Raw genomic sequence first — 11,970 nt, forward strand, 5'->3', positions numbered from 1 at the left:
CGAACATGGTGTTGGATGCTCAATATATGTAAATGGAGAAGCCCACTTTTGGAAACAGCCAGATGTGGGCCAGTGTCTACACGGCAGAACTCACTGCAATTCAGCAAGCTCTTCGCTACACTGAACACTATTGCGAAGAGAGAGTGCTAATATGTTCAGATTCTTTAAGTGCACTTGTCGTAATTCGGAACAAGAACATTAAGGATGTCCTAATTACAAACATCTTGTCCATTTTATACGTTCTATATCAACGAGGACAGCTATGCGTATTTGTATGGATTCCGGGGCATGCTGGTATTACAGGTAATGAAATCGCAGACGAAGCTGCCAAAAAAGCAACAGTCTGCGATGATTTGGATGCATTTCCTGTAAGAGTGGCAGATGTTAAAAACCGTCTAACAAACATAGTAAAAAACAAGTGGAATGCTGAATGGAGGAGTTTAAATACAAAATTAAACTCAGTAAAAACTTCTCCATATAAATGGAAAAGCGACTTTAAGTTGACTCGCCGTGAACAAGTAGCGGTGACCAGACTTAGAATCGGTCACACGCGATTAACAAATTCATATTTGTTAACCGGCGAAGTGAGACCAATGTGCGATGTTTGTAATAAAACGCTGACAATCAAGCATCTAATAGAAGAGTGTACCATATATGAGGACCTCAGAAAGAGGTTCCGTCTTACAAATAATATTAGAGCTGATCTGGATAATGGAAATGAACAAAAAATAGTTGCTTTTTTGCACGTGGACTTCTTAAAAGTCTATAAAATGAAAGTTTAAAGCTGTGATAAAAGAATCCCTAAGCGGTAGTTTTATATATATATAAAGAAAGAAATGGTATTGATAAGTTGAAATTTTAATTTCATGGTCTTTTGAGAACCTTATCTCAAATTGAAATATTGGGGCCCTTTACACCCCGTAAGTGTTTGTGATTGTCCTTGTCTTTTAGGTCTTAATGTTTATTGTGAAGTTTGTGTCTTTTAAGAAAATGTAAGGGGCCTTTACAACCTTACATATGACGATCCTGATGGAGATAATAATTTCTTTTAAAGAATGTGACGAGGGCTAATGACCTTAGCAGTCGATGCCCATAAAAATTCTGAAAAAAAAGAAAAAAAAACTAGACGGGTAAGTATTTTGTAATGTTTTTATTTTTTGCTTCTTGTATGGAACCCTGAAACATTGTGTACTATCTGTCAAATACATTTAACAAGTAGTTTTTTTAATGGAAATTCTAAATTAATAAGTGTTTTTGATCTAGTGTCTTACGGTTTTTTATATAACAAACTTTTTTTGGAAAACAGTTATATTTATATTACAGTAACTTTTGTTTTAGAGCCGAAGTAATGATGCATTTATGAGAATCGTAAACTACAGTTTATAATTTCATTGTAATTTTTTCGATAACTGTTTGTACTACTAGTATTTCAGTCACCATACTTTCAAGTGTTTTAATATTAAACGACAACCTTGATATTCTACAAAGAGATAAATAATTATAAATAGCCCAAAACACGTGATGTGATTTGTATGTTAGATTGATAATGTTCATCTAATCATATCTATAGGATATACTAACTGTGTGTCCTCCTAACAAAACAAAACAAAACAAAACCAACAGAAATATTCAGTTTGTATTTTAATAGAAGGAGTACGGCTTGAATGCTGGAACACTTGAATTTCAAATCAGATAATTTGGGTACCACTAGACCAACCCGCTGGATATTATAAAATGTTAAAAGAATGATAATTGCTAATATTCATTTAAAATGTTATACAACACAAATTAAAAATATATTTCCATGGATACTACACAAATTAAAAATTTATTTCCATGGATACTATATATTTATATTTAACTACATACAAATAAAATGATTTTCATAACGTCAGATAAGATTCTCTGTCATGCTTATTTCTATAAATAATAATTGCAAATATTTTTTCCCGAATAATGAATGTTTTTATTAACGTATTCATATAATACTCGGCAAAATTAAATGGAAGAATATCCACAAAATTTTAAAAACCTTATTTTTTAACACTGTAAATATAAATAATTATACCACTAAGTTTTAAAATATTACAAAAGATAATTATTACAAACAATAATTGCTTAAAAAATATAACATTTAATAATTATTATTTTTATATCACTAAAACAATGTAAAAAAATTATACATTTGAAAAAAACTAGGTTTTTTATAATTTTCCTTAAAATTGATTAATACAATAGTTCAAATTAATTTAACTTTTATCATTTCTTTATTTATAACATGAATTTTACAGCAATTTTTATACTGAAAAAGAGATAATGCTATCATATTAGAAGCAAACATAAAACCAATAGACCAATACCAATCTGTTTCTTAATATTACAACACAATAAAAATTTGATTCCACCATCAGATCATGAACTATATTGACAAATATTGCTTTGACCAGGAGGATGGCTACAACTGTTCTTCTAGGGTAATCACAAGATTAATCATAGTTAACCCTCGAGTGGTCTTATGTGCTAATAAATACAGTATGTATTTTCAGAGAAAGCAGCAGTATTAGACTACTATAATAATGCAGAAACCATTTAAGGAAAAACAAATCACAAAATTCAAAGGAAACCTTTTACATAAAAAATATATGAATTCTTTTTTAACTGCATGGAAATTATAAATCATAGTTTTAATTGATATCTTGATAGACAATTAAAATTTCAATATGTATATTCTAGAATGTTTTGTTCTCTCTTTTACCTGTTCTGCCATCAGCAGTCCATTGAAGTATTGCTTATGTGAATGAAAGAGGATGATATTAAGTGCCCTTAATTGAATCCCAACCACCAAAACGCACTCAAATCCACAATCTTGGATTAAAATCCATTAAAAAGAAACTCCTCTTAACTGTAACTGTCGACTTGTAAATCAGCTGATTTGGGAAGACACTTTCACCACTATACCGACCAAGAGGACATTCTAGAATATTAAAAAATGATAAATGAATATTAAATTTATTTATAATTACAAACAATAATACAAATTTATATTAGAAATAAAAATGTATTTCTATGTAAACTATATATTTATATTCCTTTAGTTTCATTTGATATGTGTTAAATAAGATTACATGTTATCTTTTGTAATACTAACTTTTATTAATCTTATTAAATAGTAATTCACTTTCCAAAATCCAGGTAATTTAGACATAATTTTTGAAATATCTTTAAATCAATAAAAATAGTAATTATTACACTCAATTATTTTCGTCAAACCCTCTATGCTTTGATGACAGATTAGATGTTTCTGAAATCTCTTGAAATACACAAAAATATTAACAACCGATTTCCTGGCAATTTATCTAAAAAATAACTATTACATAAATTAGTTCATTTTTACATTAAAATTATCTAAAAAATAATCATATGTTAATTATATTATTAATGAAATCAGTCGGGTAAGATTTTTGTAATGTTTTTATTTTTTGCTTCTTGTATGGAACCCTAAAACATTGTGTACTCTGTCAAATATATTTAACAAGTATTTTTTTTTAAAGGAATCTATAAATTATTAAGCGTTTTTGATCTAGTGTCTTACTGGTTTTTATATAACAAACTTTTTTTGGAAAACAGTTATATTTATATTACAGTAACTTTTGTTTTAGAGCCGAAGTAATGATGCATTTATGAGAATCGTAAACTACAGTTTATAATTTCATTGTAATTTTTTCGATAGCTGTTTGTACTACTAGTGTTCGATAACACAATTTCAGTCACCATACTTTCAAGTGTTTTAATATTAAACGACAACCTTGATATTCTACAAATAGATAAATAATTATAAATAGCCCAAAACACGTGATGTGATTTGTATGTTAGATGGATAATGTTCATCTAAACATATCTATAGGATATCCTAACTGTGTGTCCTCCTAACAAAACCAACAGAAATATTCAGTTTGTATTTTAATAGAAGGAGTACAGCTTGAATGCTGGAACAATTGAATTTCAAATCAGATAATTTGGGTACCACTAGACCAACCCGGTGGATATTATAAAATGTTAAAAGAATGATAATTGCTAATATTCATTTAAAATGTTATACAACACAAAAAAAAAATATATTTCCATGGATACTACACAAATTAAAAATTTATTTCCATGGATACTATATATTTATATTTAACTAGATACAAATAAAATGATTTTCATAACGTCAGATAAGATTCTCTGTCATGCTTATTTGTATAAATAATAATTGCAAATATTTTTTTCCCGAATAATGAATGTTTTTATTAACGTATTCATATAATACTCGGCAAAATTAAATGGAAGAATATCCACAAAATTTTAAAACCCTTATTTTTTAGCAGTGTAAATATAAATAATTATTCCACTAAGTTTTAAAATATTACAAAAGATAATTATTACAAACAATAATTGTTTTAAAAATATAACATTTAATAATTATTATTTTTATATCATTAAAACAATCTAAAAAAATTATACATTTGAAAAAACTAGGTTTTTTATTATTCTTGTTAAAATTGATTAATATTATAGTTCAAATAATTTAACTTTTATCATTTCTTTATATGTATACATTAATTTTACAGCAATTTTTATACTGAAAAAGAGATAATGCTATCATATTAGAAGCAAATATAAAACCAATAGACCAATACCAATCTGTTTCTTAATATTACAACACAATAAAAATTTGATTCCACCATCAGATCATGAACTATATTGACAAATATTGCTTTGACCAGGAGGATGGCTACAACTGTTCTTCTAGGGTAATCACAAGATTAATCATAGTTAACCCTCGAGTGGTCTTATGTGCTAATAAATACAGTATGTATTTTCAGAGAAAGCAGCAGTATTAGACTACTATAATAATGCAGAAACCATTTAAGGAAAAACAAATCACAAAATTCAAAGGAAACCTTTTACATAAAAAATATATGAATTCTTTTTTAACTGCATGGAAATTATAAATCATAGTTTTAATTGATATCTTGATAGACAATTAAAATTTCAATATGTATATTCTAGAATGTTTTGTTCTCTCTTTTACCTGTTCTGCCATCAGCAGTCCATTGAAGTATTGCTTATGTGAATGAAAGAGGATGATATTAAGTGCCCTTAATTGAATCCCAACCACCAAAACGCACTCAAATCCACAATCTTGGATTAAAATCCATTAAAAAGAAACTCCTCTTAACTGTAACTGTCGACTTGTAAATCAGCTGATTTGGGAAGACACTTTCACCACTATACCGACCAAGAGGACATTCTAGAATATTAAAAAATGATAAATGAATATTAAATTTATTTATAATTACAAACAATAATACAAATTTATATTAGAAATAAAAATGTATTTCTATGTAAACTATATATTTATATTCCTTTAGTTTCATTTGATATGTGTTAAATAAGATTACATGTTATCTTTTGTAATACTAACTTTTATTAATCTTATTAAATAGTAATTCACTTTCCAAAATCCAGGTAATTTAGACATAATTTTTGAAATATCTTTAAATCAATAAAAATAGTAATTATTACACTCAATTATTTTCGTCAAACCCTCTATGCTTTGATGACAGATTAGATGTTTCTGAAATCTCTTGAAATACACAAAAATATTAACAACCGATTTCCTGGCAATTTATCTAAAAAATAACTATTACATAAATTAGTTCATTTTTACATTAAAATTATCTAAAAAATAATCATATGTTAATTATATTATTAATGAAATCAGTCGGGTAAGATTTTTGTAATGTTTTTATTTTTTGCTTCTTGTATGGAACCCTAAAACATTGTGTACTCTGTCAAATATATTTAACAAGTATTTTTTTTTAAAGGAATCTATAAATTATTAAGCGTTTTTGATCTAGTGTCTTACTGGTTTTTATATAACAAACTTTTTTTGGAAAACAGTTATATTTATATTACAGTAACTTTTGTTTTAGAGCCGAAGTAATGATGCATTTATGAGAATCGTAAACTACAGTTTATAATTTCATTGTAATTTTTTCGATAGCTGTTTGTACTACTAGTGTTCGATAACACAATTTCAGTCACCATACTTTCAAGTGTTTTAATATTAAACGACAACCTTGATATTCTACAAATAGATAAATAATTATAAATAGCCCAAAACACGTGATGTGATTTGTATGTTAGATGGATAATGTTCATCTAAACATATCTATAGGATATCCTAACTGTGTGTCCTCCTAACAAAACCAACAGAAATATTCAGTTTGTATTTTAATAGAAGGAGTACAGCTTGAATGCTGGAACAATTGAATTTCAAATCAGATAATTTGGGTACCACTAGACCAACCCGCTGGATATTATAAAATGTTAAAAGAATGATAATTGCTAATATTCATTTAAAATGTTATACAACACAAAAAAAAAATATATTTCCATGGATACTACACAAATTAAAAATTTATTTCCATGGATACTATATATTTATATTTAACTAGATACAAATAAAATGATTTTCATAACGTCAGATAAGATTCTCTGTCATGCTTATTTGTATAAATAATAATTGCAAATATTTTTTTCCCGAATAATGAATGTTTTTATTAACGTATTCATATAATACTCGGCAAAATTAAATGGAAGAATATCCACAAAATTTTAAAACCCTTATTTTTTAGCAGTGTAAATATAAATAATTATTCCACTAAGTTTTAAAATATTACAAAAGATAATTATTACAAACAATAATTGTTTTAAAAATATAACATTTAATAATTATTATTTTTATATCATTAAAACAATCTAAAAAAATTATACATTTGAAAAAACTAGGTTTTTTATTATTCTTGTTAAAATTGATTAATATTATAGTTCAAATAATTTAACTTTTATCATTTCTTTATATGTATACATTAATTTTACAGCAATTTTTATACTGAAAAAGAGATAATGCTATCATATTAGAAGCAAACATAAAACCAATAGACCAATACCAATCTGTTTCTTAATATTACAACACAATAAAAATTTGATTCCACCATCAGATCATGAACTATATTGACAAATATTGCTTTGACCAGGAGGATGGCTACAACTGTTCTTCTAGGGTAATCACAAGATTAATCATAGTTAACCCTCGAGTGGTCTTATGTGCTAATAAATACAGTATGTATTTTCAGAGAAAGCAGCAGTATTAGACTACTATAATAATGCAGAAACCATTTAAGGAAAAACAAATCACAAAATTCAAAGGAAACCTTTTACATAAAAAATATATGAATTCTTTTTTAACTGCATGGAAATTATAAATCATAGTTTTAATTGATATCTTGATAGACAATTAAAATTTCAATATGTATAATCTAGAATGTTTTGCTCTCTCTTTTACCTGTTCTGCCATCAGCAGTCCATTGAAGTATTGCTTATGTGAATGAAAGAGGATGATATTAAGTGCCCTTAATTGAATCCCAACCACCAAAACGCACTCAAATCCACAATCTTGGATTAAAATCCATTAAAAAGAAACTCCTCTTAACTGTAACTGTCGACTTGTAAATCAGCTGATTTGGGAAGACACTTTCACCACTATACCGACCAAGAGGACATTCTAGAATATTAAAAAATGATAATTGGTTAAATTTATTTATAATTACAAACAATAATACAAATTTATATTAGAAATAAAAATGTATTTCTATGTAAACTATATATTTATATTCCTTTAGTTTCATTTGATATGTGTTAAATAAGATTACATGTTATCTTTTGTAATACTAACTTTTATTAATCTTATTAAATAGTAATTCACTTTCCAAAATCCAGGTAATTTAGACATAATTTTTGAAATATCTTTAAATCAATAAAAATAGTAATTATTACACTCAATTATTTTCGTCAAACCCTCTATGCATTGATGACAGATTAGATGTTTCTGAAATCTCTTGAAATACACAAAAATATTAACAACCGATTTCCTGGCAATTTATCTAAAAAATAACTATTACATAAATTAGTTCATTTTTACATTAAAATTATCTAAAAAATAATCATATGTTAATTATATTATTAATGAAATCAGTCGGGTAAGATTTTTGTAATGTTTTTATTTTTTGCTTCTTGTATGGAACCCTAAAACATTGTGTACTCTGTCAAATATATTTAACAAGTATTTTTTTTTAAAGGAATCTATAAATTATTAAGCGTTTTTGATCTAGTGTCTTACTGGTTTTTATATAACAAACTTTTTTTGGAAAACAGTTATATTTATATTACAGTAACTTTTGTTTTAGAGCCGAAGTAATGATGCATTTATGAGAATCGTAAACTACAGTTTATAATTTCATTGTAATTTTTGCGATAGCTGTTTGTACTACTAGTGTTCGATAACACAATTTCAGTCACCATACTTTCAAGTGTTTTAATATTAAACGACAACCTTGATATTCTACAAATAGATAAATAATTATAAATAGCCCAAAACACGTGATGTGATTTGTATGTTAGATGGATAATGTTCATCTAAACATATCTATAGGATATCCTAACTGTGTGTCCTCCTAACAAAACCAACAGAAATATTCAGTTTGTATTTTAATAGAAGGAGTACAGCTTGAATGCTGGAACAATTGAATTTCAAATCAGATAATTTGGGTACCACTAGACCAACCCGCTGGATATTATAAAATGTTAAAAGAATGATAATTGCTAATATTCATTTAAAATGTTATACAACACAAAAAAAAAATATATTTCCATGGATACTACACAAATTAAAAATTTATTTCCATGGATACTATATATTTATATTTAACTAGATACAAATAAAATGATTTTCATAACGTCAGATAAGATTCTCTGTCATGCTTATTTGTATAAATAATAATTGCAAATATTTTTTTCCCGAATAATGAATGTTTTTATTAACGTATTCATATAATACTCGGCAAAATTAAATGGAAGAATATCCACAAAATTTTAAAACCCTTATTTTTTAGCAGTGTAAATATAAATAATTATTCCACTAAGTTTTAAAATATTACAAAAGATAATTATTACAAACAATAATTGTTTTAAAAATATAACATTTAATAATTATTATTTTTATATCATTAAAACAATCTAAAAAAATTATACATTTGAAAAAACTAGGTTTTTTATTATTCTTGTTAAAATTGATTAATATTATAGTTCAAATAATTTAACTTTTATCATTTCTTTATATGTATACATTAATTTTACAGCAATTTTTATACTGAAAAAGAGATAATGCTATCATATTAGAAGCAAATATAAAACCAATAGACCAATACCAATCTGTTTCTTAATATTACAACACAATAAAAATTTGATTCCACCATCAGATCATGAACTATATTGACAAATATTGCTTTGACCAGGAGGATGGCTACAACTGTTCTTCTAGGGTAATCACAAGATTAATCATAGTTAACCCTCGAGTGGTCTTATGTGCTAATAAATACAGTATGTATTTTCAGAGAAAGCAGCAGTATTAGACTACTATAATAATGCAGAAACCATTTAAGGAAAAACAAATCACAAAATTCAAAGGAAACCTTTTACATAAAAAATATATGAATTCTTTTTTAACTGCATGGAAATTATAAATCATAGTTTTAATTGATATCTTGATAGACAATTAAAATTTCAATATGTATATTCTAGAATGTTTTGTTCTCTCTTTTACCTGTTCTGCCATCAGCAGTCCATTGAAGTATTGCTTATGTGAATGAAAGAGGATGATATTAAGTGCCCTTAATTGAATCCCAACCACCAAAACGCACTCAAATCCACAATCTTGGATTAAAATCCATTAAAAAGAAACTCCTCTTAACTGTAACTGTCGACTTGTAAATCAGCTGATTTGGGAAGACACTTTCACCACTATACCGACCAAGAGGACATTCTAGAATATTAAAAAATGATAAATGAATATTAAATTTATTTATAATTACAAACAATAATACAAATTTATATTAGAAATAAAAATGTATTTCTATGTAAACTATATATTTATATTCCTTTAGTTTCATTTGATATGTGTTAAATAAGATTACATGTTATCTTTTGTAATACTAACTTTTATTAATCTTATTAAATAGTAATTCACTTTCCAAAATCCAGGTAATTTAGACATAATTTTTGAAATATCTTTAAATCAATAAAAATAGTAATTATTACACTCAATTATTTTCGTCAAACCCTCTATGCTTTGATGACAGATTAGATGTTTCTGAAATCTCTTGAAATACACAAAAATATTAACAACCGATTTCCTGACAATTTATTTAAAAAATAATAACAAATAACTATTACATAAATTAGTTGATTTTTACATTAAAATTATCTAACAAAAAATCATATGTTAATTATATTATTAATGAAATCAGTCCGGTAAGATTTTTGTAATGTTTTTATTTTTTGCTTCTTGTATGGAACCCTAAAACATTGTGTACTCTCTGTCAAATATATTTAACAAGTATTTTTTTTAAAATGAAATTCTAAATTATTAAGAGTTTTTGATCTAGTGTCTTACTGATTTTTATATAAGAAACCTTTTTTTGGAAAACAGTTATATTTATATTACAGTAATTTTTGTTTTAGAGCAGAAGTAATGATGCATTTATGAGAATCATAAACTACAGTTTATAATTTCATTGTAATTTTTTCGATAACTGTTTGTACTACTAGTGTTCGATAACACAATTTCAGTCACCATACTTTCAAGTGTTTTAATATTAAACGACAACCTTGATATTCTACAAAGAGATAAATAATTATAAATAGCCCAAAACACGTGATGTGATTTGTATGTTAGATGGATAATGTTCATCTAATCATATCTATAGGATATCCTAACTGTGTGTCCTCCTAACAAAACAAAACAAAACAAAACCAACAGAAATAATCAGTTTGTATTTTAATAGAAGGACGACAGCTTGAATGCTGGAACAATTGAATTTCAAATCAGATAATTTGGGTACCACTAGACCAACCCGGTGGATATTATTATAAAATGTTAAAAGAATGATAATTGCTAATATTGATTTAAAATTTAAAACAATACAAATTAAAAATATATTTCCATGGATACTATACAAATTAAAAATTTATTTCCATGGATACTATATATTTATATTTAACTAGATACAAATAAAATGAATTTCATAAGGTCAGATAATATCCTCAGTCATGCTTATTTGTATAAATATTATTTGCAAATATTTTTTCCTGAATAATGAATGTTATTATTAACGTATTCATATAATACTCGGCAAAATTAAATAGAAGAATATCCACAATTATTAAAAACCTTATTTTTTAACAGTGTAAATATAAATAATTATACCACTAAGTTTTAAAATATTACAAAAGATAATTATTACAAACAATAATTGTTTTAAAAATATAACATTTAATAATTATTATTTTTATATCATTAAAACAATCTAAAAAAATTATACATTTGAAAAAACTAGGTTTTTTATTATTCTTGTTAAAATTGATTAATAAAATATTTCAAATAATTTAACTTTTATCACATCTTTATATATATACATGAATTTTACAGCAATTTTTATACGGAAAAAGTGATAATGCTATCATACTAGAAGCAAACATAAAACCAATAGACCAATACCAACCTGTTTCTTAATATTACAACACAATAAAAATTTGATTCCACCATCAGATCATGAACTATATTGACAAATATTGCTTTGACGGGGAGGATTGCTACAACTGTTCTTCTAGGGTCATCACAAGATTAATCATAGTTAACCCTCAAGTGGTCTTATTTGCTAATAAATACAGTATGTATTTTGAGAGAAAGCAGCAGTAGTAGATTACTATAATAATGCAGAAACCATTTAAGGAAAAACAAATCACAAAATTCAAAGGAAACCTTTTACATAAAAAATATATGAATTCTTTTTTAACTGCATGGAA

General features: G+C 25.7%; 1 long non-coding RNA gene across 1 annotated transcript; it reads right to left on the bottom strand.

Annotated features, from left to right (window-relative positions):
- Positions 1-2,527: 2,527 nt before the first annotated feature.
- On the bottom strand, positions 2,528-9,924 carry LOC142318361 (uncharacterized). The gene is made up of 4 exons (XR_012754885.1): positions 9,710-9,924; positions 7,394-7,612; positions 5,075-5,293; positions 2,528-2,974 (listed from the first exon to the last, which is right to left on the bottom strand). It is a non-coding gene; the product is annotated as an uncharacterized LOC142318361 (long non-coding RNA).
- Between the last annotated feature and the right edge of the window lie 2,046 nt (positions 9,925-11,970).

Source organism: Lycorma delicatula, chromosome 1 (assembly GCF_047948215.1).
Source record: "Lycorma delicatula isolate Av1 chromosome 1, ASM4794821v1, whole genome shotgun sequence".
NCBI classification, from domain to species: Eukaryota; Metazoa; Arthropoda; class Insecta; order Hemiptera; family Fulgoridae; genus Lycorma; species Lycorma delicatula.